The sequence below is a fragment of the Boleophthalmus pectinirostris genome, unplaced genomic scaffold (genome assembly GCF_026225935.1).
Source record: "Boleophthalmus pectinirostris isolate CB_2022bp ecotype Guang Dong unplaced genomic scaffold, ASM2622593v1 HiC_scaffold_1, whole genome shotgun sequence".
NCBI classification, from domain to species: domain Eukaryota; kingdom Metazoa; phylum Chordata; class Actinopteri; order Gobiiformes; family Gobiidae; genus Boleophthalmus; species Boleophthalmus pectinirostris.
Window position 1 is genome coordinate 8274269 of NW_026570970.1, and position 15304 is coordinate 8289572.

Here is a 15304-nt window from a genome sequence, read left to right on the forward strand (position 1 = left end):
CAGCGTCCAGACACATCACTTCTGTCTCCACAAGCCTTCCCTGTTCACATAGTTTTTGCATATTTGTTTACGTTTTACAAAAAGGAAACTTAAAACCGCATGGCAAATTTGCATAAACTAAGCGCTCAAAAAACAGCTTGCTCCTTGTGCGCTGATGCGGTTCAGCTTCTGTCGGACTAAATGACACGGCTCAGTGGATTATATGTGTTCTTTCTGTGACAGAGGGGTGTTCTGCTGATGGTGAGTCTGTTCTGTGCTTCTGTCGCATTGGAGATGGTTCATGTTAAACTTTTCAGAGGTTATATATATCATATTCCCACATTCCAGGCTCTAATAAGGAACCTCATGTATAAATGTATGTGTAGGTTAAATGAATCAAGTGAGTTACTTAAAATGAGTAATGTAATCTGAATATTTTGGATTACTTGATTTGCTGTAGAGACGCAAAGACGAGGATATTTTCACATAAGAAGTTTTGTCTGTTAAAAGAGAATGAAAAGCCCAGACTTTAGTTAACCATTATAAAAAACATTATTGATAGAAAAAGGAGACAGACACAGCATGGTTTAGTCCTGTTAAATCTTGGTTTAGACCTGGTTTAGACCTGGTTTAGACCTGGTTTAGTCCTGGTTTAGTCCTGGTTTTTGACCTGGTTTAGTCCTGGTTTAGTCCTGGTTTAGACCTGGTTTAGACCTGGTTTGGACCTGGTTTAGACCTGGTTTAGTCCTGGTTTAGTCCTGGTTTAGTCCTGGTTTTAGACCTGGTTTAGTCCTGGTTTAGTCCTGGTTTAGTCCTGGTTTAGACCTGGTTTTAGACGTGGGTTAGACCTGGTTTAGTCTTTAGTCCTGGTTTAATCCTGGTTTAGGCCTGGTTTAGTCCTGGTTTAGACCTGGTTTAATCCTGGTTTAGACCTGGTTTAGTGCCCGGCAATGAGTGGAATTACCGAAAAAATAAAAAAATAAAAGGATATAGCCCCAAATGTGAAAACAGTAAAATACCGCCATGTAATCCATTTATTTCAACAAAGTAACTGTAATCCAATTACCACTCACTGAAACAGTAACTGAATACAGTTACTCATAATTTGTACTCTGATTACGTGACTCTGGTACATGTAATCTGTTACTCCCCAACACTGTTTATACTCGTCCCTTTAGTCCACAGACACCGTCCAGTTCAGCAGCTCTATTTAAACTGTGGTTGTGAGTGGAGTTTATATGTTTATTCCACTTTAACCATTCTCTCGTAACAATTATATACAATAACGATCTACTATTCTTAAACTTAAAACCCCCAAAAAGCACAACATTTCTTCCTTAAACTTCTGGACTAAGTTAAACTACATCAATTCAAGAAAAGTGTTAAAAAATGTTTGAACTAGCAACCAAAAGACTCCTCCATGCTTTTATGTACTACTGCAAATCACAGTCTCTGAGATATTAACTGAAGAACTGTCTGCCGAGCAACTTCTGAAACATCCAACTGCAATAAATCTGCAACTTTTAATTACCACTCTCTGCTCCTTCAGATCTGTACCACAAATTTTGCTCAACTCGGATCAGACCAATTTCTCTCATTTTGAAAAACACTGAAACTATGTTAGGAAAATAGAAGAATTGTCGTGTTAAAATTTGTATGTCTGACATTAAATTGATTGATTTGTATATTCTTTTTCGTGAATACCTTCGATACACTTTTATCAAGATTGTAGTGTTAAGGTATTTTTTTTTTTTTTGTTTTTTGCATATCCAAAACAAACCAAAAACAAATCTCCTGAGTCTGTTGCTCTCTGTGTTGTGGTCAGAACTTTAAACCTCAGTTTCTGTTTCCGAATGTCCATACTGTTCCCTGCTTAAAGGTTGTATAGAGGATTTTTTTAAGGGAAGAGAAATACAGCGACAGTCCTTGTGCGCATTCAGAATTACTGTTGAAGTTTCCTGTGTAGAAGTAATTCAGCGACCGACGCGTCAGTTTTTAGACCCTTCGTCTGCTTCGGTCGCGCCATCGCTGGACGAGATCTCCAAGAATCACCTCAGTTTGGCTTTGCTCCTTTTCCCCTTCATCTCTTCTTCTTTCAGCGACCTCAAAAACGGACTTTCTTTTGCGGCGAACCGGTCGTGGATTCTCGTCCACCGTCGCGACAAACTTTGTGCGAAATGTGAGGAAGTTCGAAAAAGCCTCTAAGAACCGCCGCGTAAACCACGTAATCCCCGCGCTCTGACGAATCAGTTATACTAGGGAGTTTGATTGACAACCTAACAGCCAATAGAAAATGAGGGAGCCTGGTTTTCTATTGGCTGATGTTTATCTGGCCTCAACACGTCCACAGTTGATAGATTTTCGTTCTTTTTTTTTTGGTCATCATAATTACAAAGCTGCTGCGTCTCTGTAATGGTATTTTAATCTTTGACTGACAGTTTGATACAAAAAAAAAAAAATCCTCCATACAACCTTTAAGGCACATTTTTAGTGGTGTCCGAATGCCCAGTTGGTGAAAAAGTAGTGCGTTCAAAATTTCCCTCAGTGCACCTTGAAAAGTAGTGGGTCGTCAGTGGTCACTATAGCCCACAATGCATTGCAAAAGTCGGGAAAACAATGGTGTTCCGTAGGCCTGTAACGATAACTGGACGATTAATTGACCAAGAAATTATTGCGATAAGCGATAATATTGACATTTTGAGTTATTTTCAACTAATATAATGATGATGGAACAAAAATGCAAATAACATAAAACTTTAACAGAGTAAACTAAAGAACATTTAACACAGGAACTGCAAGACCAACCAAAAACAATAGGTCTAAATAAAACTGACTTGTTAACATAAGAATAGCCTAATGTAGTCTGGCTTACAGCAGTTACTTCACAAAGTTACAAAAAATGCACTTGAATAAACCATTGTTGAACCAAACACAACCAAAACAATAAATACAATAGAATTATTAAGTTTCTGTAATATTTTTGCCCGTAGCTTCGTAGCCTAATTGACACGTTCGTTCAAGCGTTATTAGAAGCCTTTTGACATTCAGTCTCAAAAAACAAACCATCATGCAAATAGAAATGATCGCAACCGGAAAAGTTATTGAGCTCATTAAAAGTTATCATGCGATTAATTGATTTATTGATTATCGTTACAGGTCCAGTGTTCAGCAACAGGTGTCTGTGAATGAAAGCGCTGGTTTATAAAAGTAAAACACTCTTAAACTAGAAAAGCACTCAGAGAGCGCAGACCTCCGCCAAGGACTACCCCCATTTTTTATATAAATTGCGATAAAATCAGTCTTCTGGATCAGATCCGGATCAGCCTTTGGAATATGAAAGAGGATCCCATTGTCCATCCCTGAGTCAAATTTCATGGGGTTTGGTCAATAATTAACCGAGATATTGAGAAACAAAATTTTTGGCCCCATTTACCACAATGTTAACTAAAATTTCAAAGTGATCCAGAATCCAGGATTTCTTCCGGATCACCCCCAAAATGAAATCAGTTCTTCCTTTTCACATTTCCAACAAATCCTGAAAATTTCATCAAAATCGGTCCATAACTTTTTGAGTTATGTTGCTAACAGACAAACAAACAAACAAACAAACAAACAGACAGACAAACGCCGGCAAAAACATAACCTCCTTGGCGGAGGTAATAAACTCATATCTTGGTGTTAATGGTGCTCCAGCTGTTAAGAGCGATAATTTCCACATATCAGACGAAAAACAAATAATCCAGTCCGTTTATGTTAAATCCAACTTGACAAAAATGTGCGATTAGTCCATAAACACTTGTCAGTCTGATCTGAATATTATTTATGACAGAAATCAGGTTTTATCTGAGTTTAGCTGACTTTTTTTCACCTAGACGCCAGAGTTACGTGACCTGAACGTAGTGAGCTGCGTGTCTGAACCTCTCTGTGAATGCGTGCACTATAGAGGGCGCTAAAGAGTGCGGGCCTTTATAATGAATGAGGGTTTAAGGACTATGGTGGACATTCGGACACAACCAAAATATCTTAGAAATACCCAGAATGCAGATAACCTTTCACTTAAAGAAGGCATGTCACAGTGTGCTTTTGTGTGCTATATAGTTATACATGACACAACGGTACATTATAATTATTTTTTGGACATTTTAACTGCAATATTGATGTAAAACAACTTAATAAAGGCAGTAAGTCTGGGTGACTTCTAGTTTAGAAAATTGTGGAGCCCAGTGGGAGCCGACGTCGTATTAGAGTTAAGCGTGACGTCATTCCGGGTCCAAGACAGACAGTATGGTGGCAAAACCCAAAAAGGAAAACCAATAAAAGCTAGAAATCATCTGTGAAGTTTGTAGTTGTACCCTGAATTGACATCATCTCATAACAACTCCATAAACATTGTCACAGCAAAGCGGCGCACGCTGTCACAACCTTCTTACAGATAGAAGCCGACCACGCCACTGAACAGCTGTTATATTGTTATTTTTTTCAATTTGTGCCAAAATTGCTACACGATGCTGTCAAATCCCAAGTGTATCACAGATTTAAGAGAATAAAATTAAGTAAGAACAGAGCAGTGGTGGTGAAAATGAGGGTTGTTTGCATCGATGACGTCTTGAATACAGGAGAATAAAGCTCATACAAACGTACAAATCACTCTAAGTACAACTTTGAGGGGCTAAATTACAACTATAACATGTTAAAACGTATAAAAAGTCGATTTGCAAACTGAAACTCGGAGCGTGCAGTGTGTGCGTGGGAAAAAGGATGCTTGATTGAGATAAGTAAAATGGCAGAGGTCCGGTCTGTGGGAAAGATGGACAGGAAAGATCATTGTCTGTTCTAAATGGTGCAGATAGGAACAAGAAAGGCATGCGATTAAGCACACACCACCCACTAAAAGATATTATGAACTTTGCGTATACTTTGACCAATAACTGTCAGGCTGGGTTTCCTCCAGGCGCTCCAGTTTCCTTCTTTAAGCCAAAACAAAATGCAGAATTACTCCATAAATTTCTCCAGCTACAGTCGTCCTGACCAAGCCTCGCTCAACTTTCCACTCACGTTTATTTATTTTTTCCAAATCCCTTTGTGGCCGCTGCAGTTGTGATATTGTTCCATACCAAAATAGATTTATAAGTGACAGTGGCTTAAATGTTTTGCTGAAAATAAACACAAAACGATGTGCGTTCTGGGAAAGATCGATCAGAGGGCTGGCGGAATGTCTTGTACGGGTATTTGCACACAGTGTTTTTACTGATGTCCAGTTGTTCCTTCAGTTTTGGTGACAAACGCCGGTGTGGAGCCCTGTTGGAGCATTACCCGAACAACTCAGTCCCACCCTTGACTGCCACAGGTGGTTTTCACATGTTACTCTGTGGGCCGACACCAGTGCGAACCAGGTTTAGTTCTGTTTGTTTCACTTTCGGGTCGGTCCTCGTTCACATAAACCACACATTATTCACCCCAAACACCGCGCCGTGAAATGAGCCAAGTGAGAGCCCAAACTTATTTCACTTTTAACAGCGACAGCCTCGACGCAAACCTCTTAAAGGGACAGTCCGGAATTTTGGACATAGGACCTCATTTCCTAGTGAGCCAGAGTGTTGGAGACGTGTGGAGACACTTTTTAAAATATTCCATCCAGTCCTTGTATTCTCAGAGGTCGCTGGTGCTAGGCTAGTGCATGTCAATGGCCATAGTTAGCCTGCCACTAAAAACAGTCTTACCCACTCCACAAAACAGTCGAAGAAATTACACCAGACTGTCGATGTAAATGTTTGTGTTGATAGAATAATGTTTGAAATAAAACTATCCTTGCATCGCATGAATCGTCGCATGTTGAGGGACTATTTTCTCAGATATCAGTCCGCCGCTGCCGAGCTTTCTATCAGGAAGTACAACTCACTGCTGCTGCTCAGACATAAATCTTTCAAATTTCTGTCAACACAGACATTTACATCGACAGTCTGGCGTAATAATTGTTTTGCTTCGGGTGTTTTGTGGAGTGGGTAAGACTGTTTTTAGTGGCAGGATAACTATGACCATTGACATGCACTAGCCTAGCACCAGCGACCTCTGCAAATACAAGGACTGGATGGAATATTTTAAAAAAGTGTCTCCACACGTCTCCAACACTCTGGCTCACTAGGAAATGAGGTCCTATGTCCATAATTCCAGACTGTCCCTTTAAGTTATAGCGACTATTTCTTAATTTAAAATGCATTGTGTAACTTTTTTGGTGGAGGGTCCGTCAAATGCTTTTCTTCATGTACATGTTATTGCTTTGTCTGGAATGTTCATGGAGACCAAACCCGACCAAGTTACAGGTCAGATCTGTGGAGCACCAACCCAGACTGTAACGTAGATTTTTTTTTAATGTCATACTGTGGAACATTCAAGCTGACTGACCTCCAACCAAAAAGTCACACAGTACACCTTTTAAAACAGGACTGAATGTCAACGGGAACGTCCTTATTCACAACACCAAACAGAATTGTGAAAACTTGACGATGTCTATACATTTTAATATACTCAGTTTTATAAATAGTTAATTAGTGAGATCAGAGAATCCTGCTTTATTAATTATTCTCATTGCCCTTTAATGTAGTTTAATGTTGTATATAGGATCTATGTAGGTTTTACAGGAATTTCTCTACATTTCAGAGCCCTAAGATAGATAGAAAAATGATGTTATTTATTTATATTGCTGACTTGGCCTTCGAAATTCATTAGTCAGCTGAAATTCCTGTGAATAAAAGAGAATAGTTGTGTTTTATTATATTTTACAGTGACAGATACCATAGGATATAGTTTGGATATACCATAGATAAAATAGTATTAAAATATTCAGAAAAGGTTAATAGTTTCAAAAGTGATACTTGGTCAAATGAGTTTCAATATTAGCTTTGTATCATTTAGTATTGGAGTGAATATATATTTTTTGAAAACCTTACAGTGTTCTCACTCTTTTTCACTGACAAATTTTCAAAACTTTTCCATTACTTTTTCATGACCTAAAGTGAATTTTCCATGACTTTACAGCACCTATATGTGAAGCGTTTTGAAATGTTAACCCTTTCCACTCGCCTTTGGTTTGGTATTATAGTTTTTAACATTCAAAATACTGTCAGTGCATTTATTGTCATCTCTTGTAAACATAAAGTGCATAAGTTCGAAAATAATCATAATAACCTAATGATAATTTGACAGAACGCTGTAGTTCCATGAAAGAGATACAAAAATTCCATGACTTTCATTGAATTGACAAACTTTCATGAGTTTTCCAGGCCTGGAAAATTATATTTTCAGTTTTTATGACTTTTCCAGGATTTCCATGACTGTGGGAACCCTGGACTTATCTACCATACAGACAATTCCAAACCAAACAAAAACATCACCCTTAAAACTCAAATTCGAAGTGATTTAATTTGAGTATTTTCATGTTTTATTTTACCTCAGATATAAGTTTGTCCTTTCTATTTCTCGTAAGCAGCGATACATTTTTATATAAGACGGACCTTGTGAGTCCCTGATTGGCTAATCCACCTGTCAATCACTCCCATCTGAACTCTGGTAGCTTCACCAATGACCAGACTAGATTAGGGAGCTGTGTGTTCTGTATCCAAGGACCCTTAAATTCAACCCACTGCCAACAAACTTTCCAAACTCCTCCTCCATAAATCTGAACTAATTATTAGCTCCAACTCCCTCAAATTCATATCACGTTTTTTTTTTTTTTTTTTCTACCGGCCTCGAAACCTCCTTTTCAACTTTTATTCAAAACAGCTTCAGATCATTTTCTCAATAAAATATTAAACCCTCCTTACGACCTGCCAGGCGTCCATAACTTACGTCCACTCCTCTTTTGCTTGTATCTCTCACAGCTCTGCAGGTTTCCCCCCTCCCCGATCATTTTTCTGCATTAACTTTTTAAACATTCGGCGAAATCCGTAACACGGACTGGACTTTCTCACAACACCACATTCCTGTTTCTGCAAGTAATAATTGTGAATCATTATGTGTAAAGATGCAGTTCAGGTTTACCTATCATTTATATGAGAGGAAATGAAGCGCACGAGTGTCAAAAGTATGTCAGTGTGCGTTCATGTGTGACTATAGGTTTAATTGAGTAAAAGATGCAAGCAGCAGAATATTTATTGGTACATTTTATTGTCTGGGTTTTAGTGGTGCAATGGGTTTCTGGGTCAAACTGCAAATATTCTCATAATGCATTTAGGTTAGGGCTGTAGTCATAGTCCGGATATGTAAATGGACATAGCTAGAGTTCATGTTCTAAATAAAAAAGTGAGCACGGGTGAGATTTGGTTCCATCGACTCAGTTCTAATTCATTTTGTATCGAAGAACTGTCACCTCTCTCTCTGTAACTGTGCCTGGCAGACTTGTCATTTTGGTCTTAAAATGTGGTGGTTTTACTTCACTGTTTTGTCGGAATATTAGTAACGGATAAATCAGGTGCCCTATTTCGCTGTGGTCGCTAGTGTTAGAAACAGGTTCGATTGACAGTGTTGCTAAGTGATCCCTCCAAATTCGCTAGCCAGGCTGGGGTCACCTAGTGCCTCTGCTCAATTTCATTTCTCTCCCGACTACGACTAGGTCAGGAATCGGAATACACGAGATGGTTCGCAAAAACCCCGGAAGTGCGAGTTCAGGCACCAGCCAATCAGCGAAGAGCAAGACATTCTGTGTTGTCAATGATCCCTGAGATCGAGGATTTAAAACCAGAATGTTTGGTGAATTTTATCAAGGAGAAAGATGTTATTGCCCTTCTTCCTACAGGATTTGGGAAAAGCTTAATATACCAGTTAGCCCCGTTAGTGGAGCATTACATATGTCATGACCAAATAGCAGCAATTGGTTAAATAAAAAAAAGTACTCACCTACCGCCGAGTGAATGAATCCTAAATCTGCGAGGTCAGATGGTTTCCACGAAGTGAAACTGGCTACAAATTCACCCCTGTAACCACTAACCTTGATGACAGTAAAATAATGCAGGCTAAAATATAGCGTTTATACATGTGTGTCCTGAGCCTTTGTCAACCACAGTTTTATTGGTCAACAGATTTTATTAGGTTTATAAGAAAGCATATGCACAACAGCAAAGAGGAGACTGCAGCAGAATTAGAATTACCAGTACAGATGCATTGTACTGGTAATTCTATTTTTTTCTGGGGACCCATATTTTAAAAGTCACAAACCTTTGTGACCCAAATCAATAGAAGTGATTTTTAAATCACAAAATAAAGGTGGATTTGACCATTATTGAACATTAATGAAGATATTTTATTGTTGACTGAGTGATCGTGTCTCTCTGAACAATTAGTATTAATCAAGTTTTAAACAATAAAAACAGTTATTGAACCAGCAATAAAAAGATCCATAAGTCACCTATTTGGACATTAAATGTAGCCAAACTTGCATTTCCGGGGGTTTTTGCGAACAGTCTATTGTATTTTGATTCCTGACCTAGTTGCTGAAGAGAAATGAAATTGAGCGGAGGCACTAGGTGGTGTCAACCTGGCTAGACAAGACAAGGCGACCCCAAAAAAATCTCTTGCGACGCAGTCTTTGGGAAACAATGAGCTATAGGGTCACATGAGTGTGCTGTCTGCAATACAGTGGTCTAGCTTTATCGTCTGAGAACCCAGAAGAGCTCTGTAGCATGCTAGTTGTTGCATGTCCGGCTTCAGACAGCTGTAAAACATACTCATCGCTGTGTATAATTAAGATGCTAATAATGTGATAGGGAAGAGAGAAAACTTAACTGCAAGTGCAAACCATTTCAAATGAAGTAGTTCTGTTTCCACACTGTTAACAGTTCTCTTCCCTTCCTCCTTGTAATAAACCTCGTTATCTATTCCCCTGACACTCCTGTACACCTCCCGATCGGCCCTCACTGTTGACACTTCCCCTCTCTGTCTGGGACTCGCTTGTCATTGGGAGCCGTGTAAAGCGGTTGGAGGTCGCGGGGTGGCTGGCCGGGGCTCAGGTTGGTATTTGCTGGGCGGTCCCGGATTGGCGATGTAATCTTGGTCTCCGGGTGTGTGGGAGCAGGTGATTTATGGCTACGGTGTTTGTCTCTGGAATTACCGTTTGATTGCTTCATTCCTGGCGCGGCCCTCGGATCCATGCTAATGAGTAAAGTGCTTATCAGGAGCACAGCCGGGGGTAAATCCAATTCAGCTGTGTGTGTGACGTAACGGGAAAGCACCGGGAGAGGAGTCTGTGTTTAAAGTGGATATGACAGGTTACACATTTCATTAAAACATAATATTTAAGACTTGACTAAAAATCATAAGTATGTTCAAATCTGTGCATAATCGACTTTTAGGAGCTTTCTGCCATGTTACAATATTGCTCCCTCATCTAAAACCAAGCCTGGAGAGGTTTAATATGTCATCCATGCATGTTTGAGTAATCTAGTGATCTCTTTTGGGCCCTGTCCAATGCTCAGCCCACGAGTCTACACCATCTATGCTCCCGCAACACAATTAAGGCTGGGTATCATTAAGAAGTTGCCAATATGATACATACCTCGATACATAGGCCACGATACGATACATATTTCGATACAGTGAGCGTTTGATTCGATACGATACATATTTCGATACAGTGAGCGTTTGATTCGATACAATACATATTTCGATACAGTGAGCTTTTGATTCGATACGATACATTTCAAATCGATTTGATACAATTCAAGAAAAAATAAAGGTTAGATCACAGCTCTGATACTAAAAGTCTTTGTTAAACCACTTCTTGTGCAAAGTTCATCTGAAACAAAAACATTTTAATCCTCAAAACAGTGAAAATGTCAAATGTGCTGCAAAAAACGAGCAACAAAACTAAAACAAAATAATTGAGTAAAATACACCAAAAAATACTCTTGGCGATATATCGATACAGCAGCCCATGATATCGATACTGTATCAGCACATTAAGTGATATTGATATTTTGATATTTGTAGCCACAATTCTCCATAAATATACAAAACGCATTATGCAAAACACTACACTACAACTTCACAAATCTGAAGCAGTGTGCAGTAGTTTCATTAGTTATGTAACATGCAAATACCATTGACTGTGTATATGAACATAGTTAACACACAAGCTGCCGTGTTCCAAATAGGAAGTGTTCATGGGGGCGCTTCCGGCTCCATCGACTCTGGCTCCACTTGACTTTACATTGAAAAATCATCAAAATTAACTCTTGTTGTTTTGGCCTTAAAATGTTTGTATTAACCCACTCTACATGAACCTGGTATCATTTATTGTGATGATACAGTACCGATATTGTGGACTGCTGTGTCGATGTATCACCAAGAGTATTTTTTTAAATATTTGACTAAATTACTTTGTTACAGCACTACATTTTTGTTGTTTGTTCAGAGGAAGGAAACTCGTTTATGCGACACATTTGACATTTTCACTGTTATAATGGTTAAAATGTTTGTGTTTCATATGAACTTTGCACAAGAAGTGGTTTTAACAAAGACTTTTAGTATCACAGTAATGATTTAACCTTCATTTTTTATTGAACCGTATCGAATCGATTTGAAATATATCGTATTGAATCGTATCAAATCGAAAGCTCACTGTAAAGATGCAAAAAAAAACAAAACAAGGCACTCACTGGTTAAAAATAATAATAATAAAATGCCTTTATTAGTTTACGGCATGTCTTAATGGACAACTTAAAAAAGTCCCGACGTGTTTCAGCCTATGGCTTTCCTACTTTTTTAAGTTGTCCATTAAGACATGCCGTAAACTAATAAAGGCATTTTATTATTATTATTTTTAACCAGTTAGTGCCTTGGGTTTTTTTGCATCTTTGTACTGACTTCCCTTCTCAAAGAGCACCACTAAGTTGGATCTACTGTGTATTATCCTCTGGAGGTCCAGGAAGCGCTTCTTCTGAAACATTTTTTATTCGAAAGCTCACTCTTTTGAGATATGTATTGAATTGTATATACTGTGGCCTATGTATCTCAGTATGTATCGTATTGCCAACTTCTGAATGATACCCAGCCCTAATCCTGGTGTATTTATTTTCCTATTTTGTCCGTAAATAAATTCCTATTCCTAATATGGAACTGGCTCCAAATTCACCCCATAACAGCTATCCTCATGAGCTTCATTTGACTGGAGGCTTTGTTGACATCACACTCCCTCCACTTCTTTATACAGTCTGTAGTTAATATCTTGTTTTTTGGGTAATACAGCGTTTTCAAACCAAGAAAAGTAACATGGAGATCTAAATGTGTCAGCAGTTAATACCCCATAAAAGTGAACCACCCGCTCTTACAAAAACAAAAATATGCCAAACTTTATACTATGAAGTACTATATTGTGTTGTATAGACTCCATTAAGAATCCATCATGCCATGAACACGATCCTACTGAGTCATTTTGGACGTGTCGAGTCTCCTCACCTCTGTTTGACTCCTTTAAATTCAGTGTTTGCTCGACCTGCTGATAGATTTTGTGATGGTATTTGAACAGGCACTTTTATATGAGCCCGCTGGCACTATTTGCTGCTCAGTGAGAGCGGAGAGAGGCGTAGGGACACGAGCGCGAGGACATGGGTGGTTAGGCCTCTATAGGAGCTGTCTGTTTGTAAGGAGCATTACTCCTCCATTACAGTTGGTGTGGACAGCAGGACCGGAGCTCTGTGGACTGGGTCAATACTGAGGAGAGGGAGGGGGCCTGGCAGCTCCGCTCAGCGCCGCTCACACACTGGGATGTCTGCTACAGCTCGGCTCTCACTGCTCTGAAGATGTGAACAGGAAAATATATAGCAAAAGTAATGCAAAACTTCAATAGAAAAACAGGAATACATTGAACTGTTGAATTTCAGAGTTTAAAATTTCAGCAGCATTTAAAATTCAAAATCTGATGAAACAAATGATCGTAAGTAATCAAAATAATAATAAAAAATGTATAGTTTTACAAGCAAGTTTCACATTGCAAGAGATGTGTTAGGTCACGTATCAAAGCAACAGAAACTGAAAATTGCTAGATAATTTAAAGCAAGGCCAAGGCACGCGGGCCACATCCGGCCCACCAAGCCATTTTCTGTGGCCCACAAGGGGTTAAAAGGTATCATTTATTATTGTTATGTTGTGACTCTGTGCCGCTACTACATCTCCTACAATGCATCACAATTGTTTCTAGTACTAGAGAGGCCAAAAAAAAAAAATAATCAAATTTCCCCAAAAATGTCCAAGAAAAAAAAAAAAAAAAATGATGCAAAAGGACGGCTATTTCATGAATGTTACTGAATGTGAATGTTTTAAATTAAACCTTTAAATCCAATCCAGTCCACTTTATATTATATTATACTATAGCACATTTCATAAACAAAAGTGCTGCACAATACAGATAAAACATAAATATAAATATAAAGCTCTACTTAACTCTACTAGTCCTCATTAAGACAATAAAACTAGTAAAATCAAATAAGAGCAAGAATACCAGTAAACAATAAAAAGGTAAAAAACATAAAATTAAACAAAATAAATAAATATGAAAGGAAAAATTAAATACAGACCGATATTACAGTTAAAGTTGCAGGCTTAACTTTACAACCGGCCCTTTGATGACAAACATGATCCAAATGTGGCCCTTGGTGAAAATGAGTTTGACACCCCTGATTCAAAGGTTTAAAAGTGGAATCGTTTTCTAATATAAAGGTGCACTATGTTACCCTGATTCATCAGCTGGTTTCACTTCGTGGAAACCGTCTGACCTCGAAGCATTAGGATTCATTTGCTCAACGGTAGGTGAGTACTTTTTTAATTTAACCAATTGCTGCTATTTGGTCGTGACGTACGGTGAATTTGTAATTGAGGACCTGGTATATTAAGCTTTTCCCAGATCCTGTAGGAAGAAGGACAATAACGTCTTTCATCTTGACAAAATTCACCAAACATTCTCTTTGTTTTCGCTTTAAATTCTTGATCTCAGGAATCGTTGACAACACATAATGTATGGTTCTTCACTAATTGGTTGGTGCCCAAACTTGCACTTCTGGGTTTTTTTGCGAACCGTCCCAAACTTTTTTCATCAAGGGCCACATATCGAAACACAGACGAAGCAGAAGACTGGTGCTCAGTACAGTGAATAACTGAAATATGTGCATGTTTAACACATTAGAATGAGCCATCAGTCTTTATTCACGCAATGATCCTTAAAATCACACACTAAAAATTAAATATTAGCTTTATCAAGGTAGATTTTCAAAAAACTTGCAGTAAAAAGTTCATTTTTAATTGATGTAAAGTAATTTGGGCCAATTCACCTGGAAGCTTGAGGGCCAAGAAAAATTTGTCTGACCCACGGGCCATAGTTTGGAGCCTGGTCTATTGGATTCCGATTCCCGACCTAGAGATTGTTTTGCTTGGAATGTTCCACAATAAGGCATTAAACTAATCAATTTTTCGGGTGTTTATATTGCTAAAGAAACTTACTGTGAGGTCTGCTCTGAACAGATCTGAGCTGTAACTTGGCTCGGTGGAAGCAACTACTTATCTCTATTGAGGCAGATGTGTTTAAAAACATACTGTGGAACATTCAAGGCACGGTTATGACACACTAACTTACTTTTATTCCTATTCATACATGCAAAGTAAGACCCTTAATTTGATAAAAATTTGCCATATTTTAACAATTATTGAATTTGATAAAACAACTACAACAACAACAACTACTACAACAACAACAGCAACTACAACAACTACTACTAAAACAACAACAGCAACTACAACAACTACTACAACAACAACAACTACTACTGCAACTACTACAACGACAACAACTACTACTACTACAACAACAACTACTACTACTGCAACTACTACAACTACTACTACAACTACTGCAACACTACTACTACTACTACTACAACTACAACAACAACTACTACAACAACTACAACTACTACAACTACTACAACAACTACAACTACTACAACTACTACAACAACTACAACTACTACAACTACAACTACAACTACTACAACAACAACTACTACTGCAACTACTACAACAACTACAACAGCAACTACAACAACTACTACTACAACAACAACTACTACTGCAACTACTACAGCGACAACAACTACTACTGCAACTACTACAACAACTACTACTACAACTACTACTACAACTACAACTACAACTACAAACAACAACAACTACTACTACAACTACTACTACAACAAACAACACTACAACTACTACTACTGCAACTACTACAACAACAACTACTACTACTGCAACTACTACTACACAACAACTACTACTACTACTA